Here is a 17897-nt window from a genome sequence, read left to right on the forward strand (position 1 = left end):
CGTTTAGTTAGCTGGCTGTTTCCCCTTTCAGCTAGACTCAAAAGCAAGTGGCCCGGAAAACCAGAGATGCCAGTTCACTTAAAGAGGAACTAAACCCCTAAACCACTTTTTTCTGCTGAAAACAAATATATTTGGGTATAAGGTAGTGTTGTCGGTTGATTCTGGTCCAACTTTTGACATTTTAGTCAAAATATTTCAATTTGGTGTATTTTGTAGTAAAAATGTAGAGTGACTGCCCTCTATGGGTTGAAACACGGCTATTACAATCGAATTTTTCTATTGGCTGAGATGGAGGCAGATGACGTTTTGGAGGCAGCTTTCGTCACCGGCCACTAGCTCCCCGACCAATCAGCGCCGGCTGCTGCCTGCCGCTAACGGTTGCTAGGCACTCTAGCTGCTCTGCTGCGGCTAACGGTTGCTAGGCACTCTAGCTGCTCTGCCGCGGCTAACGGCTGCTAACAGCTGCCTGAATGGGAATCGTGCGGCCGGCGCTAACGAGCCGTTAACGAGCTAACGAGCCGGCGGATCAGCTGTAGATGCTGTGTCACGGCTCTGGCGTCCTCTCCTAGTAGTGTCTGCGCTACTAGTGCTGAGTCGCTCGTTAGTAGCTCGTTAGCGCTAGCAGAAGTGTCGATGTGTGTTTATTACTTTTTTTTCTCTTTTGTGTGATTTCGCGGGTGTGGATGGGGCGCGGGGGGGAGGGGGGAGGGGGGATCGCAGAGTGCTCCTGAGTCCCGCCCATAATCAAGGCATTTTTTGAATTTCAAGCTTAGAGCACGTCATCCAAAACTGAGGGGTTTAGTTGCTCTTTAAAGGTGTACAGAAAAGAAAATTGAATTTGAGCCCACTCTGGGTCATAAAATTAGTGTAATAACTCATCTATCAGACGATGTAGGCCAAACTTTGTGCAAAATTCTATTTTTGAGTAAATCCGGGATGAAAGTGTGTATTTTTTTTTTCGCACTGGATAATGCAGGTGCACGGATTATACGTCAGCCTGTACACGATTCACCAGCCACTGATATTGGATCCGTCATCCGTCATTCAAACGTCTGAGACACGCACACACACACGGAGCTCGGGCTCGCCCCCAAGCTTTGAATATCCCGCCTGCTCGATAACGACCAATCAAATTCGTTTTCCTTACTCGGGTAAACTCGTGTTGCAGCTCGTGACAACTCGGCACGACAAACAGGACAAACGGCTCTGTAGCATCACAGTGCAATTGAAAACTGAGAACTCTCACCCTTTAAACGGAGAACTGGTTCTAATAGACCTGTAGAGGTCTATTGCCGATATCTAACTAAATCAAATGTCCAACTTTTCGACTTGTTGTAGCTGAATTCATTGATAAAACAAAAGCATTTATTTACTCACCTTTGCAGAAGACTTCGACACAACCACTTCTTTCAGCCAGGAACCTTCTGCAGTTCACTTCAGTTGTGTTCAGGATGAAGTATTTTTTCTGTTGCTGTTGATGAAGCAGCAGAGCCTCCCTCTACAAGACACTGCAGAACAGACAGTCCTTTTATACTGCTGCTGGTGAAGTCACTTTCACTTTTGATTTCAGGGTCACATGGTTTAGGTAAGGAAAAAAGGAGACCGCACACTAGTTAAAAGCTCATGTGACAGTTTAATGTCACTCATACATGCAACGTTTCGGGCATTAGCCCTTCATCAGACATGAGGACAATAGTAACACACCTGCTTAAATCAGTGAACAGGTCACCTGACACGTCATGTGATATCATCAGGTCTATATGAAAAGAAAAAATACATAAATATAGGGCTGGGTACCGAACTTCGATTCTTTTGTGGCACCGACCGAAATGCTTTGGTAGTACCGAGTATCAAAACATGCCTCGTCTTTTGGTGCCAAGTTTCGGTACCCAGAGGTTAATCACGTGATTAATAATGCTGATAATGCTGCCGGTGCTCGTCTGTAATGTCTGTAACATTACGTGGTTGCAGCATGCATCGGGTTCCTCTTCGGGTGTGATTACGACCGAATCACACCCGTGCTGATATACAGTACAACAGCACTCCCTCTTGTGTGATATTGCTAAATTAGCATTATTATGTTTTCTCCAACATCATCATAAAATAGGTGTTGTGGTCTAGTAGTCTGATATCAGTCAATCAATGTACATCATCCACACATATATCAATAACAATGAAACCATTGAAAACATAGTGAAATGTTTCTCTGCCTCAGATGCTCAGTTTTATTGAGAGTTTACAGTGGAGGCAGTGAAAGCTCTGTAGCAGTAGCTCCCAGTGGCTCTGTTGATGTGCGAGATTTGCTGCAAGATTTTCATTCGTCGTTGTAAACCACTGGATGTATGATGTAATCACGGAAGAACATCTTGCGCATCTCATGCAGCCACTGGGAGCTACTACTACAACAACAAGCGTTTTGTCCCAACCAATCAAGAGCACACAGTTTGACCAATCAGCTGTCTGAAGACTGAGATCAGTTGATTCAATGAGACAAGTCTGGTGTGCTGCTGATTGGCTGGAACAAAAACCTGCAGCCACACGGCCCTTTGTGGAATAGTATGACTGCTGTACTCTCTTATTTTGTGCGAGCTTGTTGTGTGAGCTTTGGTGTGGTTAAGCTGTTAATGAGATGACGTCACTCTGAGAGGCGTGTGCATCCACTGGAGTTAATGAGGTGATGTGACTCACTGTGTGGTGGGCGTGGTGACAGCTGGATTTAGTGCTACATTGGAGCATACTTCATGATTGCTGGTCCCTTGCTAACCGTTTTTTGTTGCAAGGATCAAAGTGTATTATAATTATCATAGTTGTAATACATTAAAACTCTGCATCTTTGATGCATCATAATCACTGGTATAATGCATTATAATCATTGCTATAATGCATTATAAATGTGATTATAACTTACTCTAAGTGGTCATTGGGTGCTTCAAGTAAAGTGATGAAATTGCTCAGGTATAGGCTGATATAACACATTACAAGCTGGTCATAAGTCAGTTATTATTCCCATAATATTAAAGCAGAAGTAAGCGATCCGGTCGTTTTGGCTAATGCTGCGTTCCAGGCAGGCTTTTGAAACCGTAAATTACAGCTTCAAGTCACAACTTACGACTCTGTAGCGTTTCAGGCAACCCACTCGTGTTTTTCCGACCTGTTTTACCTGTGAAAGTCACTATAACGGCCACTCGTAACTTCCGACCCGTGAACTCGTACCAGATTGAACTGGTATGACTTCACAGGTCGGAAAAACACGAGTTACGAGTTTCCTTGAACGCACCATAACAGTCCTCGTCCCTACGTCACCACATTCACGGCGTCCCTTGGCTGCACACACAGCCCTGCATGCCATTCTCTCTCCTCATTGGATAAAAACTGTAGGATACGATAAATGTTTTCTCCTCGACTCAGAGCAGAGCAGAGGGACTGAGAGACCCGTGTTTCGGTCCAAACACTCTATGTAAGTGATTGCTGTCGGAAGATATAACTGTTTAAGACTTATATTAACACAAATATATCACTTACTTCTGCTTTAATAATATAATTTATTTTTATCTACAGTTGTGCTCAAAAGTTGACATACCCTGGAAGATTTTGTAACTGAGTACCATTCATTAAGGGACACATGAGTGATCAGACAAAACAGATTTCTCTTATTTTTAATGGGATTCAAATTAAACTGTTGAGACATCCAGAAATAACACAATCATTAAAAAAAAAAAAAAAGATCATCAGAGAGTCTGACCAACTAATTTTTGATGGTACCAGACCGTGGCTTGGTATCAACAGAACTCCTCAATTTCCACTTTTATGAGAGCTTGAACACTGCTGATTGGCATTTTTAAATCTCTGGATATCTTTTAATATCTTTTTTCTGTTTTATTAAGTTGAACAACCTCCTCCCTCACGACTTTTGACAGTTCTTTTGCCTTCCCCATGGCTCAGAATCCAGCAAGGTCAGTGCAGCTGAAATGTGCAGGTGTTTGTCAAGAGCCCAGAATCTCATTGACTTTTTATACACAGACACTAATTAAAAGCAGTCAAGTTTCAGGTGTGGACAGTTCCCTGTAGCCATTTAAACCTGTCTGTGTCAATCTGTGTGTATTTTATCAGGGTAAAACTTTGAGGGTATGTAAACTTTTGATCAGGGCCATTTTGGTGTTTGCACTTATCATCTGGATTCAAAAAGATCAAACACAATTGTGTGATAATAAATGGCTTTGCCCCGCCACTAACTCTGAATAAAAAAAGGTTTGTAGTATTATCAATTATATTTTCTGAAATGTAGCCAGTATTTCACAAATTCTGCCAGGGTATGTAAACTTCCAAGCACAACTGTATTCTACTGTATATGCTTAAACTGCTGATACATGGCGATTAAAGTCATATCTTATTTTCCAACCAAGACAGTTCTTGTAATGGTTTGGAGCCATTGCCAAAGGTGGAACCAGCTTTTCTTGTTTTGACAGATAATGAGCTGACTGCCAGCCAGGAAAAACAGTTCTAGGGTGGCACCAGCAGAACTGTTAATGTCAGGGGCTATAGTTGCACGATAAATACATCCTGCAAGATCAACTATTACTTGATTACATTTGTTTTTCAAAAACAATGAAGGAGTCGTTTCTTAAGACAGAGTACACCAAGTTCAGACTCCTGAAGATGGAGGATTGTTTACAACAGGAATTGCTGGAACAGCAGCGTAATTCCTCATACGAGGAGCTCCGCTTGGCACATGGGTTCCACTTCGACACACATGTAGACTGTACTGTGACAAATTTGTGATATCTCTACTTTTGTAGAGATATCACAAATTCAGATCAGACAAGCAATTGGCAGACTTGAGACTGGCCAATAGTGATTCATAGACCCATGATCCAGGAGCACTGTCTTGAATAATTGTATTTTAAATCTAGTGGAGAGTTAGACGATGCCAGTCTGTGATAGATAAACAATGTTCAACACCTAAAGGCCTCCACACACGCCCTGACGCGACCCGACCCCGACGGCCTTTTGTCCGACAAGTCTGTGGCCTCTCGTCGGACACAGTTGGGAGAAAGGAAGCAGTGAAACACACCACCTCGACTACTGCCGACTACACAGCAGCCTGTACGTTCTGCGCTTGCGCGAGATGCAAAGTCTCCCTAACAGCGGGCGGCGCTAGTCTCGTGTCAGTAATCCCAAACATGAAAACCGGAAATGCCGTAACGGAGAAACCACAGAAGAAACCATGGAGATTAAAACAAAGTGCACATACATTAGCTTGGTATTAGTTTTGAGAAGATGCTTTGGAGGTTTTGGAAAACAAATCTTGGCAGCAAAATGATCGCTCTGGCTGAGCTGATGGTCGCGTTGTCTGCTCTTGGGCTCGTTATTGCCCGAAGACATCGCAGGAGGGAAAAAGTAAGGAGAGGCCGCACCGTTTGTTTACTATGGTCACTTCCGCCCCTCCCACACACCGCGCTGATTCACTAGGGCACCGCCAATCAGAATAGCCATATGTGGCATGATCAATTGGAGGCATAGTGACAGGACCCTCAACTGTCACATCTCTCCCCCTCTTTTCACAAGCACGTCCTCGTGCTCCGCGCAGGCTGCCACACATTAGGAATCCATGGACCCATCACTAGTGCTACATGGATCCTGCCAACAACGCCAGAATGTGGCAAGGTGAAGAGGGCCCGGGCGGGCTTCGAAACCCGGACTCCCTCAACTGTCAAACATAGCTAGCACACAGCCAATCAGAGTACCCGACGAGTCTACTCTCCCGACGCCCAACGCTCCCCGACTATGCATGTCGAATCGGGCCCGACAGCTTTCACGCGTCCCTGATGCAGATGAACACACCAAACAGACAGAATTTTTTCAACCACGACAAACACTCAAAAAACAATCAAATATCTATGGTACATGACTGGAATCCTTATGACACACCACTGAACTCATATAGTGTACAGTATAAACAGTATCTTTGTGTTTTTGCATGTAATCACTCACCTCAGATAGCATAACTCTGAAACATCCTGGAAAGACATTACTATCCAATCGATCACAGAGCGCCTGCTCTCCCCGCCACAGAAACAAACACTTTTTCCTTGTTGTGATGATTTCTTTACAAAAATAAACGGTCGAGCAGTGCAGTGGTAATGTCCAAAATATCTCCAACCGTTTATTTTAACACTCAATATAGTTCAATAGTAACACAAATTTCAGCCTCTTGAACGATCATGCAGTTGAATCATACAGTTCAATTAACAACATGAACACAGTTTCAACAAAACCTCAACATTGTAAACTTCATAAAATTATTGTATGGCTGTTATTAGTATTAGATTGCATTGGTTTTCACTAGATGCCAATACTAATACAGTTCAGCCTTCTTCTGTGGTTCAGAAACAATGCAGAGGTATTGCAAGTTAATGCAAAATATGCCTGGAGGGAAAGCAAAAGTAGATCATGAAAGAGAAAGAAAGTATACCGACATTGTGAAAAGGAAAATTTGTTGTTAATCCGGTCATGACAACAACAACAAAATGACAGCCTCAAAGTTCCCTCAACTGTTCTCAATCAAAAAAAATCTCTCTTGCTGAGCCTGCTTCTGGTTGTACTTCACAGTAATACCCAACAGGGTCCAAACTAGGTACATTTTCCATCTTTAGTTTTTTTGTTCGTTTGTTTTTGCTTGTCGATAGGAACAGTTAGTGTGATGGCAACACAGCCTTGCTGGTTCCTATTATGTCTGCATTATTCTGTTCACCCAACTCATGATACAAGTCATGAGTTGTTCTGAGGTTTTGCAGAAATGCGGATGTATTGTAGGATAATGCAAAACTTCCCTGATGAAAAATAACCGAGAGAGAAAAAGTACAAACATATCGTGCAAAGGAAAAATTGTTGTTAAACCGGCCATGACTGTTAAACAAGCATTAAATGACAGCTAGTGCCTCTGTGGGAAAGTCCCTTCATCTATTCTCAATCCAAAAATTAAAAAGCCTCTCTTGCTGAACATCTTGTCCTTTGTACTTCACAGTAATACGCAACAAAAAATATTAAGCACTAAAGTCATTACAGAAATGGTAACTATGTTTTCTCCGATATCATCATTAAATATGTGTTTCTTTCCTGGTCTAGTATTGTGAGTGGTGTCAAGTTTCAATTTTAACTTTGAAGTTTATTTAATGTATATAGCATCTTAAAAGCTAGCAGTCTTAGCACCAAAGTGCTTAACAAACAAAACCTTAAGGAGGTTTTTTGCACACACAGTGCTCCGTGAAAACAAACAAACATTTTTATACGGTTCCTGGCTCCTGGCCTTAAAGTGGGCAGTCACCGAGAAATTTAGGAGTTATCTCCTGGGGTCAAAGTTCACTATTATCAGAGATAATGACCCCCTGTGCCACCTCTCCACTGCCAGTTTGGGAGCCATTTGACAGCAGTGGTCATGATGTACAGGGCTACTTTCCTCAGACTTGGGAAAACTGACTCAGAAACCATTTGGAACCAGAAAGTGGCAGGGTCAGCTCCTCTGAACTGCTCTTTCAGGGCAACATCTGCCTGGAGATCAACCAGTTCCATTTGAAGAGGTGCAGCATTTGCCCAATTGAAGAGCTGTGTGACTTCCTTTGAGAACCCCCTGACAGCTGTGATGAGAAATGGGTTCTGAATGAAGATGGTGAACTGTGGTCCAAAGCAGAAGCTGGCAAAACATTTGCTGAAGTTAACAATCAGCTTATCGACAAAGTCAACAAAAGCAGACACATCTCCCTGTCCCTGAACCTGGTCCTGCACTGCTAGGAAGTGGGCACAGTCTCCTTGCAGGTCTTCACTGAACAACTCAAGTTTCCTCTGAAAAGAGCGCACAGCTGTTATCAGTTCACAAATGGAATTGTTCTTGCCCTGTTGCTTCATATTCAGTTCATTCAGATGTGAAGTGATATCAACCAAAAATTCCACATTATCCATCTTTTTCTCATCTTTTAAAAACAGAGAAAACTGTGTTGCCTTCTGACTCTTCAGCTCCTCCAAGAAATCTGCTACCTTCCTTCTGATGGACCAAAACCGCTCCAGAATTCTGCCTTTGCTAAAGTTGCTACAACTAGTGAAGCTAGCGGTTAGCAGATTTTATCTCTCGGGGGGGGGGGGGGGGGGGGGGGGGGGGGGGGGGGGGGGGGGTCTAACTGAGTGTCACGGTGCGTTGGACCATGGGTTAAACTTACGCCGGAATATCCCTTTAAACTGCTGATACATGGCGATTAAAGTCGTATCTTATTTTCCGAAGACAGTTCTTGTAATGGTTTGGAGCCATTGCCAAAGGTGGAACCAGCTTTTCTTGTTTTGACAGATAATGAGCTGACTGCCAGCCAGGAAAAACAGTTCTAGGGTGGCACCAGCAGAACTGGTAATGTCAGGGGCTATAGGTGCACGATAAATACATCCTGCAAGATCAACTATTACTTGATTACATTTGTTTTTCAAAAACAATGAAGGAGTCGTTTCTTAAGACAGAGTACACCAAGTTCAGACTCCTGAAGATGGAGGATTGTTTACAACAGGAATTGCTGGAACAGCAGCGTAATTCCTCATACGAGGAGCTCCGCTTGGCACATGGGTTCCACTTCGACACACATGTAGACTGTACTGTGACAAATTTGTGATATCTCTACTTTTGTAGAGATATCACAAATTCAGATCAGACAAGCAATTGGCAGACTTGAGACTGGCCAATAGTGATTCATAGACCCATGATCCAGGAGCACTGTCTTGAATAATTGTATTTTAAATCTAGTGGAGAGTTAGACGATGCCAGTCTGTGATAGATAAACAATGTTCAACACCTAAAGGCCTCCACACACGCCCTGACGCGACCCGACCCCGACGGCCTTTTGTCCGACAAGTCTGTGGCCTCTCGTCGGACACAGTTGGGAGAAAGGAAGCAGTGAAACACACCACCTCGACTACTGCCGACTACACAGCAGCCTGTACGTTCTGCGCTTGCGCGAGATGCAAAGTCTCCCTAACAGCGGGCGGCGCTAGTCTCGTGTCAGTAATCCCAAACATGAAAACCGGAAATGCCGTAACGGAGAAACCACAGAAGAAACCATGGAGATTAAAACAAAGTGCACATACATTAGCTTGGTATTAGTTTTGAGAAGATGCTTTGGAGGTTTTGGAAAACAAATCTTGGCAGCAAAATGATCGCTCTGGCTGAGCTGATGGTCGCGTTGTCTGCTCTTGGGCTCGTTATTGCCCGAAGACATCGCAGGAGGGAAAAAGTAAGGAGAGGCCGCACCGTTTGTTTACTATGGTCACTTCCGCCCCTCCCACACACCGCGCTGATTCACTAGGGCACCGCCAATCAGAATAGCCATATGTGGCATGATCAATTGGAGGCATAGTGACAGGACCCTCAACTGTCACATCTCTCCCCCTCTATTCACAAGCACGTCCTCGTGCTCCGCGCAGGCTGCCACACATTAGGAATCCATGGACCCATCACTAGTGCTACATGGATCCTGCCAACAACGCCAGAATGTGGCAAGGTGAAGAGGGCCCGGGCGGGCTTCGAAACCCGGACTCCCTCAACTGTCAAACATAGCTAGCACACAGCCAATCAGAGTACCCGACGAGTCTACTCTCCCGACGCCCAACGCTCCCCGACTATGCATGTCGAATCGGGCCCGACAGCTTTCACGCGTCCCTGATGCAGATGAACACACCAAACAGACAGAATTTTTTCAACCACGACAAACACTCAAAAAACAATCAAATATCTATGGTACATGACTGGAATCCTTATGACACACCACTGAACTCATATAGTGTACAGTATAAACAGTATCTTTGTGTTTTTGCATGTAATCACTCACCTCAGATAGCATAACTCTGAAACATCCTGGAAAGACATTACTATCCAATCGATCACAGAGCGCCTGCTCTCCCCGCCACAGAAACAAACACTTTTTCCTTGTTGTGATGATTTCTTTACAAAAATAAACGGTCGAGCAGTGCAGTGGTAATGTCCAAAATATCTCCAACCGTTTATTTTAACACTCAATATAGTTCAATAGTAACACAAATTTCAGCCTCTTGAACGATCATGCAGTTGAATCATACAGTTCAATTAACAACATGAACACAGTTTCAACAAAACCTCAACATTGTAAACTTCATAAAATTATTGTATGGCTGATATTAGTATTAGATTGCATTGGTTTTCACTAGATGCCAATACTAATACAGTTCAGCCTTCTTCTGTGGTTCAGAAACAATGCAGAGGTATTGCAAGTTAATGCAAAATATGCCTGGAGGGAAAGCAAAAGTAGATCATGAAAGAGAAAGAAAGTATACCGACATTGTGAAAGGGAAAATTTGTTGTTAAACCGGTCATGACAACAACAACAAAATGACAGCCTCAAAGTTCCCTCAACTGTTCTCAATCAAAAAAAATCTCTCTTGCTGAGCCTGCTTCTGGTTGTACTTCACAGTAATACCCAACAGGGTCCAAACTAGGTACATTTTCCATCTTTAGTTTTTTTGTTCGTTTGTTTTTGCTTGTCGATAGGAACAGTTAGTGTGATGGCAACACAGCCTTGCTGGTTCCTATTATGTCTGCATTATTCTGTTCACCCAACTCATGATACAAGTCATGAGTTGTTCTGAGGTTTTGCAGAAATGCGGATGTATTGTAGGATAATGCAAAACTTCCCTGATGAAAAATAACCGAGAGAGAAAAAGTACAAACATATCGTGCAAAGGAAAAATTGTTGTTAAACCGGCCATGACTGTTAAACAAGCATTAAATGACAGCTAGTGCCTCTGTGGGAAAGTCCCTTCATCTATTCTCAATCCAAAAATTAAAAAGCCTCTCTTGCTGAACATCTTGTCCTTTGTACTTCACAGTAATACGCAACAAAAAATATTAAGCACTAAAGTCATTACAGAAATGGTAACTATGTTTTCTCCGATATCATCATTAAATATGTGTTTCTTTCCTGGTCTAGTATTGTGAGTGGTGTCAAGTTTCAATTTTAACTTTGAAGTTTATTTAATGTATATAGCATCTTAAAAGCTAGCAGTCTTAGCACCAAAGTGCTTAACAAACAAAACCTTAAGGAGGTTTTTTGCACACACAGTGCTCCGTGAAAACAAACAAACATTTTTATACGGTTCCTGGCTCCTGGCCTTAAAGTGGGCAGTCACCGAGAAATTTAGGAGTTATCTCCTGGGGTCAAAGTTCACTATTATCAGAGATAATGACCCCCTGTGCCACCTCTCCACTGCCAGTTTGGGAGCCAAACAAAACCTTAAGGAGGTTTTTTGCACACACAGTGCTCCGTGAAAACAAACAAACAGGAAAAACAGTTCTAGGGTGGCACCAGCACTCTAGCATGAAGAACTGTTAATGTCAGGGGCTATAGGTGCACGATAAATACATCCTGCAAGATCAACTATTACTTGATTACATTTGTTTTTCAAAAACAATGAAGGACTCGTTTCTTAAGACAGAGTACACCAAGTTCAGACAGCAACAGGAATTGTTGGAACAGCAGCATAATTCCTCATATAAGGAACTCCGCTTGGTCAGGGGCGGAGTGGCCATCGGGATGACCGGGAGATTTCTCGGTCGGCCGGCGGCCAATAAACTCTAGTAAACCGGCCCACAAGCTGCCCTGCGCGGCCGTGTGGTGTTCATGAGTTAAAAAACCGCACATGTCCACATGAAAATCTCCAAGCTCTACTTCTACACCCAACATGGAAGTCCAACCATTATTTATACCACTTTGTGTCTCTCTACATCTCACTCATGGTGATTTTTGTTTAGCCTCCTATATCTAATTCTTTTTGTTCAGATGTTACAGAACTTTCATGACCACAAATATAAAATAACCAGCAATTTAATTTCTTTGTTTGTTTGTTCTAAATTAATGTAGAAGCCTCTTGGGAAATGGTAAATGCATTAGCCTGTGAAAGTTATCATTAAACTAGCGGCTACGGCTAAAAACAGAACGACTCACGGAAGCCAACCAGCAAACCTTATCAGTCCTGCCCGTGTGTTACGTTATCTGTAAGTTATATTAATCTAACTCCATGTCCGTGGTGCCTAAAGCTGGTATCCATAACGGTAATAGTTACACTAAGAGCAAAGAGCTCTCTGTCAGATCCAACAGCAGACACATGGAGCTAAATGAAACAGTATGGAGAGCTAGGTTAAATAGATCCACTGGATAGCTCTCTTAGTCATGTGTCTGCTACAAAGATACAGACTTGCCAGAGTGCCATTCTGTGTGATGTTGAGAACTGTTCCTATTATTCAGTCGTTTTTGGTTGTCGATAGGAACAGTTAGTGTGATGGCAACACAGACTTGCTGGTTCCTATTATGTCTGCATTATTCTGTTCATCCAACTCATGATACAGGTCATGAGTTGTTCTGAGGTTTTGCAGAAATGCGGATGTATTGTAGGATAATGCAAAACTTCCCTGATGAAAAATAACCGAGAGAGCAAAAGTACAAACATGTCGTGCAAAGGAAAAATTGTTTAACCGGCCATGACTGTTAAACAAGTATTAAATGACAGCTAGATCCTCTGTGGGAAAGTCCCTTCATCTATTCTCAATCCAATAATTAAAAAGCCTCTCTTGCTGAACATCTTGTCCTATGTACTTCACAGTAATACGCAACAAAAAACATTAAGCACTGAAGTCATTATAGTAATGGTAACTATGTTTTCTCCGATATCATCATAGAATATGTGTTTCTTTCCTGGTCTAGTATTGTGAGAGTTGTCAAGTTTCAATTTTAAGTTTCAAGTTTATTTCATTTATATAGCATCTTAAAAGCTAGCAGTCTTAGCACCAAAGTGCTTTACAAACAAAACCTTAAAGCAGAAGTAAACGATCCGGTCGTTTTGACTAACTTCTTGTCAGCAGATGGAGTTAGCAGTCCCCGCCCTCGTCCCTACGTCACCACATTCACGCGCATCCCTTGGCTGCATACACAGAGAGGACTGCCCATTTATGCCGGTCTCTCTCCTCATTGGATAAAGGTTGTAGGATACAAGGAAAGTTTTCTCCTCGGCTTACAGCAGAGCAGAGTGACTGACAGACCCGTGTTTCAGACCAAACACTCTATGTAAGTGATTGCTGTCGGAAGATACAATTATTTTAGACTCATATTAGCACTAATATTCCACTTACTTCTGCTTTAAGGAGGTTTTTTGCACCAAAGTACTCCGTGAAAACATACATTTTTATAAGGTACATACAACCATTAAGTAAAGCAAAAAGTTGTGAACAAATGTATTTTTATTTATTTTTATTTTTACTTTTATTTTACAAGGCAGATGGCTTGAGATTTAAAAAAAAAAATCTCTTTACCAAGCAAGGGCTGGCCAAGAAGGCAGCAAACAAGATACACATACACACAAAGAAGAAGGGGCATACATTTTATTTAATTTTTTTTATTTTACCTTTATTTTACCAGGCAGATTACTTGAGATTAAAAAAAATCTCTTTTCTAAGCAAGGCCTGGCCAAGAAGGCAACAAACAATATATACACACAAAGAAGAAGGGACAGGCATGAGAGAGAGAGAAAAGGGAGAAAAAATAAATGATAAATGACGTCCGGAGCCCTATGTTCTACAGTCCGGGTGGGACTGGGGGGAAAAGAAGGAGAAGGAGGCAGAGAGGCTGGGTGGGGGCAGAAAAGGTTGTGCCATGGGGATCCTGAGGGAAGAGAGATTATGTTGAATCAAACAAAATAGAACATAACAATGCACAACAATACACACTTAAAGAACACTAATCCGGTGATAGTAAAATACTATACAGTAAAACATACACACTCCAGAATATGCCAACTTGCTCGACCGGTTGAGCTCATTTTGGGTCACTATATCTCAATGAGAGGAGTGCCTAACTTGGTTCAACCTGGTTAAGCCATCTCTGCCACTTGGTTGAGGTACGCTGTGCTAAAGAAATCCACTAGAGGGCACTGTGTTTTTAGTATTCTTCTTCACACTCCCTACAACCAGGAAATCTGAAACACAAAAATCAACTGTGACATGTTGGCTGTTTTCAGTAGAAATTTGAAAGGTACAGATAGTTTTCTGACATACGTATATGTGTTTTAGAGGCACTTTTAGTTTCATTTTCTTGAAAGAGCGCATGGTGCTTCAGGAAAACAATCTTTACTGTCTGTCCAAGTCCAATTTGGTTAGTTGATCATTATAGAGAATAATATTTGTATTCAGTCATCTATTGCTTTGACAATAGAAGCAGGCACAGTTGGCCAGACACCTCATCAGAAAATACTGGAACACATCTTTAAAAGGATTGCTGTGACACACTTAATTGCAAATGTATTAGCTACACCTATATAGAAACCTAGAAATCATACATTTTTACAACAAACCACTGTATTTAGCCTTTATTTTAACTTGTTGGTCACTGAGGTTTCCCTCATTTACAGGGACGACGAGTTTACAAATAGCAACAGAGCATAAATACAATTACATTGAATAACAATTGCAGGATGATTTACAAAGACACCATATGTTTAAAATCAGCAGGAGAGGGAATATTCTCCAGCCCCAAAGCATGTTAGAGAATATTCCACAAGTTTGGAGCATCAAAATAAAAGGCAGATTTACCAACATCTGAATGTACAAAAGGGACCTTAAGAAACAACAAACCACTAGAATGAGTAGAATAAGATCCAGAGCACCACCTCACCCTTACTTATTTATTTATTTATTTATTTATTTATCTTTTCCTGGTCCACAGCAACAGTTAGTACCAGAAAAGAAGAATTACTGTGGCTACTGTGATGCATCTGCTTTGCCTTGTCTTTGGTGTGTGAAGCTGCCGTGGATATGCTGTCCAAAGAGTCAGTTACAGTTACACCTATTGGGGAAAAAAACGAATGTGCTCTCAGTCAGTTTCAACAGCAAACACTTGGAGATACTATGGCTGAAAGGACTACTTGAGTAATTTAAATTATTTGATGACAAAAAAAATCATGATATTAATTTTTCTTGAATTGAAGCTTTATTTCATTTTCGGCAGACACGATGGCCTAATTGTTAGCCTAGCACACACAAGAACATACACACATGTTCACTCATTCACTCTCTCTCTCTCTCTCTCTCTCTCTCTCTCTCTCTCTCTCTCTCTCTCTCTCTCTCTCTCACTCACACACACACACACACACACACACACACACACACACACACACACACACACACACACACACACACACACACACACACACACACACATCCTTGTTCCCCAGTAATGACATGAAATAGGACAACTTGACATTAATATTCCAGTTGTAGACATATTAATACTTGATGTTAAATGACAGTTTGAGACTCTGTTCTGCCTACTTAGCTGTGATATTTTCTAAAGTGTAAGGAATATCAGCAGGCTTTGCATCATAATCTTCTGCAAACAGGTTTTTGACTATTTACTTTTGTTAGTTAGTCTGATGGTTCATAGCTTGAACCTGGATACAGTCTGGTAAAAGTTCTTGTGTGCTATTTTTTGCAGCTGCTCAGGGAAAGTGGTTGTTGCTGATGACAGATGTCGACCAGTTTGTCTGTTTGTCTGCCAGTTTTCTCCTGTTGCATCAGTGTCTACTCGGACCGTGTGGCCGAAGTGAGACCCAGTGTGTTCAGATGGGCTCTTCCCTACTTAACCACATCCAATCACTGTGGTGAAAAGATCGTTCTGAGGCCTCACATGAAGATGTTTGAGTTACATTTTAATATTTGTTTAAACTCTTCTCGAAGACTTCAAGAATCCTTCTTCTGTAGATCTGAAAGGCATCAGTCCACAACCTTGTAGCCTCTTTCATTCAACAGTTCACATACATGGTTACCCTTTATGTGACAGATTTAATCTCAGCTACAATGAAACCACTGCAGGTGACAACAGAAACAAGGTGTTCAGTTTGGTCTGATCTTTTTTGGTCAGTTTTATAAGCTAACACTGGATGGCATTGTGACACGTGGTACGGCCATTGACCAAAATGGGTGGAAGAAAAAAACACAACATCTGGATCAGATCTAAACTGTATATTTTAAGTGTCAGAATCAAACAGACCAAATATTTGTAAATATTAAGTTGCTTTATGTTTCCTTTTCTTTTTGGAGTGAATAAAGACAACAGGTGCCGTTTGCAGAAAAATGCCACTATCTTGGGATTTTAAATCATTTATTGCACATGCAAATCAGTGAGGTTATTTAGAGACCTAATACCCATAATGGCAAACATACACATACACACACACACACACACACACACACACACACACACACACACACACACACACACACACACACACACACACACACACACACACACACTTACACTAAATAAAGGAATTTAAAAGAAAAAAAAAAATATATATATATATATATATTTCTTTTTAAAGTAAAGTAAAACTATATAAATAAATGAGGTGATGATATTTCTGTTTACTTTAGAAGTTATTATACACTGTATGCTGTGATTCTGATCTGGGAAACATTAAAGACATTCATAGCCAGACTGCTAATTGTGTTTCTTTATTACAGTTTTTCTCGATCGTTTACACACATTTTCTGAAAGCATGCCTCATGATCTCAAACTTTACATCTTCCTAGACAAATACAAGTCCAGTTGCCTACGATTCAATTTGAGAGAGAGTTTACATTCAAAGCAATATTATTTCTTTTCAAAATGGTATTTTGTTTTCAAATGACACACACAAACTATCATATGAATGGACATTTATAAGAACCAGTTGAACACTGATGTGCTCAATGTAAAACATATGATGAATGGAAAACACTTCTTCATTCGTCAAAATGACTTAGGCCTTTTTTGTTCAGTGTTACACTTACTACAGACAGTAGCATAAGTGTGTTGTAAAATATTTTAGAAAGTTGTTTTTATACTCAAAACACACAAGTAGCAGAGAAGGTGGCGCTTCAGCGGGTCATAACCACTGCCCAGGAGATTGTCGGCTGCACTCTCCCCACTCTGAATGAACTGTATAGCTCCCGATGCCTCACAAAGGCAAAGAAAATCCTCAAAGACACAACACACCCTGGTCACTGTCTGTTTGAGCTACTCCCCTCTGGCAAGAGATACAGGACAATTAAAGCTACCACAAACAGATTTAAGAACACTTTTTAACCCAAAGCAGTGACTGCACTAAATACTGAGTAATGATGAGTGGTTAATGTGTGTTTTATGCTTATTTTAAAAATGTTTTTATGAATTTTTGCACAGCAGGAGATACACTTTTAATGTCGTTGTTGTGGAAATGACAATGACAATAAACATATCTGTCTGTCTGTCTGTCTGTCTGTCTGTCTGTCTGTCTGTCTGTCTGTCTGTCTATCTATCTTTTCCCACAAAAACAATGTACACAGTGTACATCCCAATCAACACAAAGTTGCACATACAGTGGTCTACATACAACACAACAGAAGAATTTACTGTATACAGTTACAGTAAAAAAACAAACTATGTTGCATCCTCTCTTCTGTTTCGGTCTGGTCACAGCACTTCATCCACCTCACATCATCATGGTAAAAGTGTGTGACAGGTGTTTGCCCATGTGATGAGTCAGTGTGCACTGTATGGCAATTAAATTTTGAATGACAGTGTGTTCAAGGGATTTTCTTCATGGGAATTGTGCCAAATGCAGAGAATTGTGTGTAGCGTTTTGAAAAATGTGTGTTTTAGAAGTGCATTTTGAGTGTAAAGCAGGGATTGTTTGTAATTTAGCAGAATTGGTTGTGTACCAGTATTTGTATGTAAACAATTCAGAAAAACTGTAAGACAGTTATTAGGAGAGCAATGTACACATGTTTTGTTTATTTTGTTTATTTTAATTGGATCCCCATTAGC

General features: G+C 41.3%; 1 protein-coding gene across 1 annotated transcript in view; it reads right to left on the reverse strand.

Annotated features, from left to right (window-relative positions):
- Positions 1-17897, reverse strand: part of LOC311001953 (up-regulator of cell proliferation-like) — a gene marked incomplete at both ends in the record, with an annotated part of 63048 nt that overhangs the window by 11523 nt on the left and 33628 nt on the right. The window lies entirely within an intron of this gene.

Source organism: Trachurus trachurus (genome assembly GCF_905171665.1).
Source record: "Trachurus trachurus genome assembly, chromosome: 18".
In the NCBI taxonomy this organism is placed as follows: domain Eukaryota; kingdom Metazoa; phylum Chordata; class Actinopteri; order Carangiformes; family Carangidae; genus Trachurus; species Trachurus trachurus.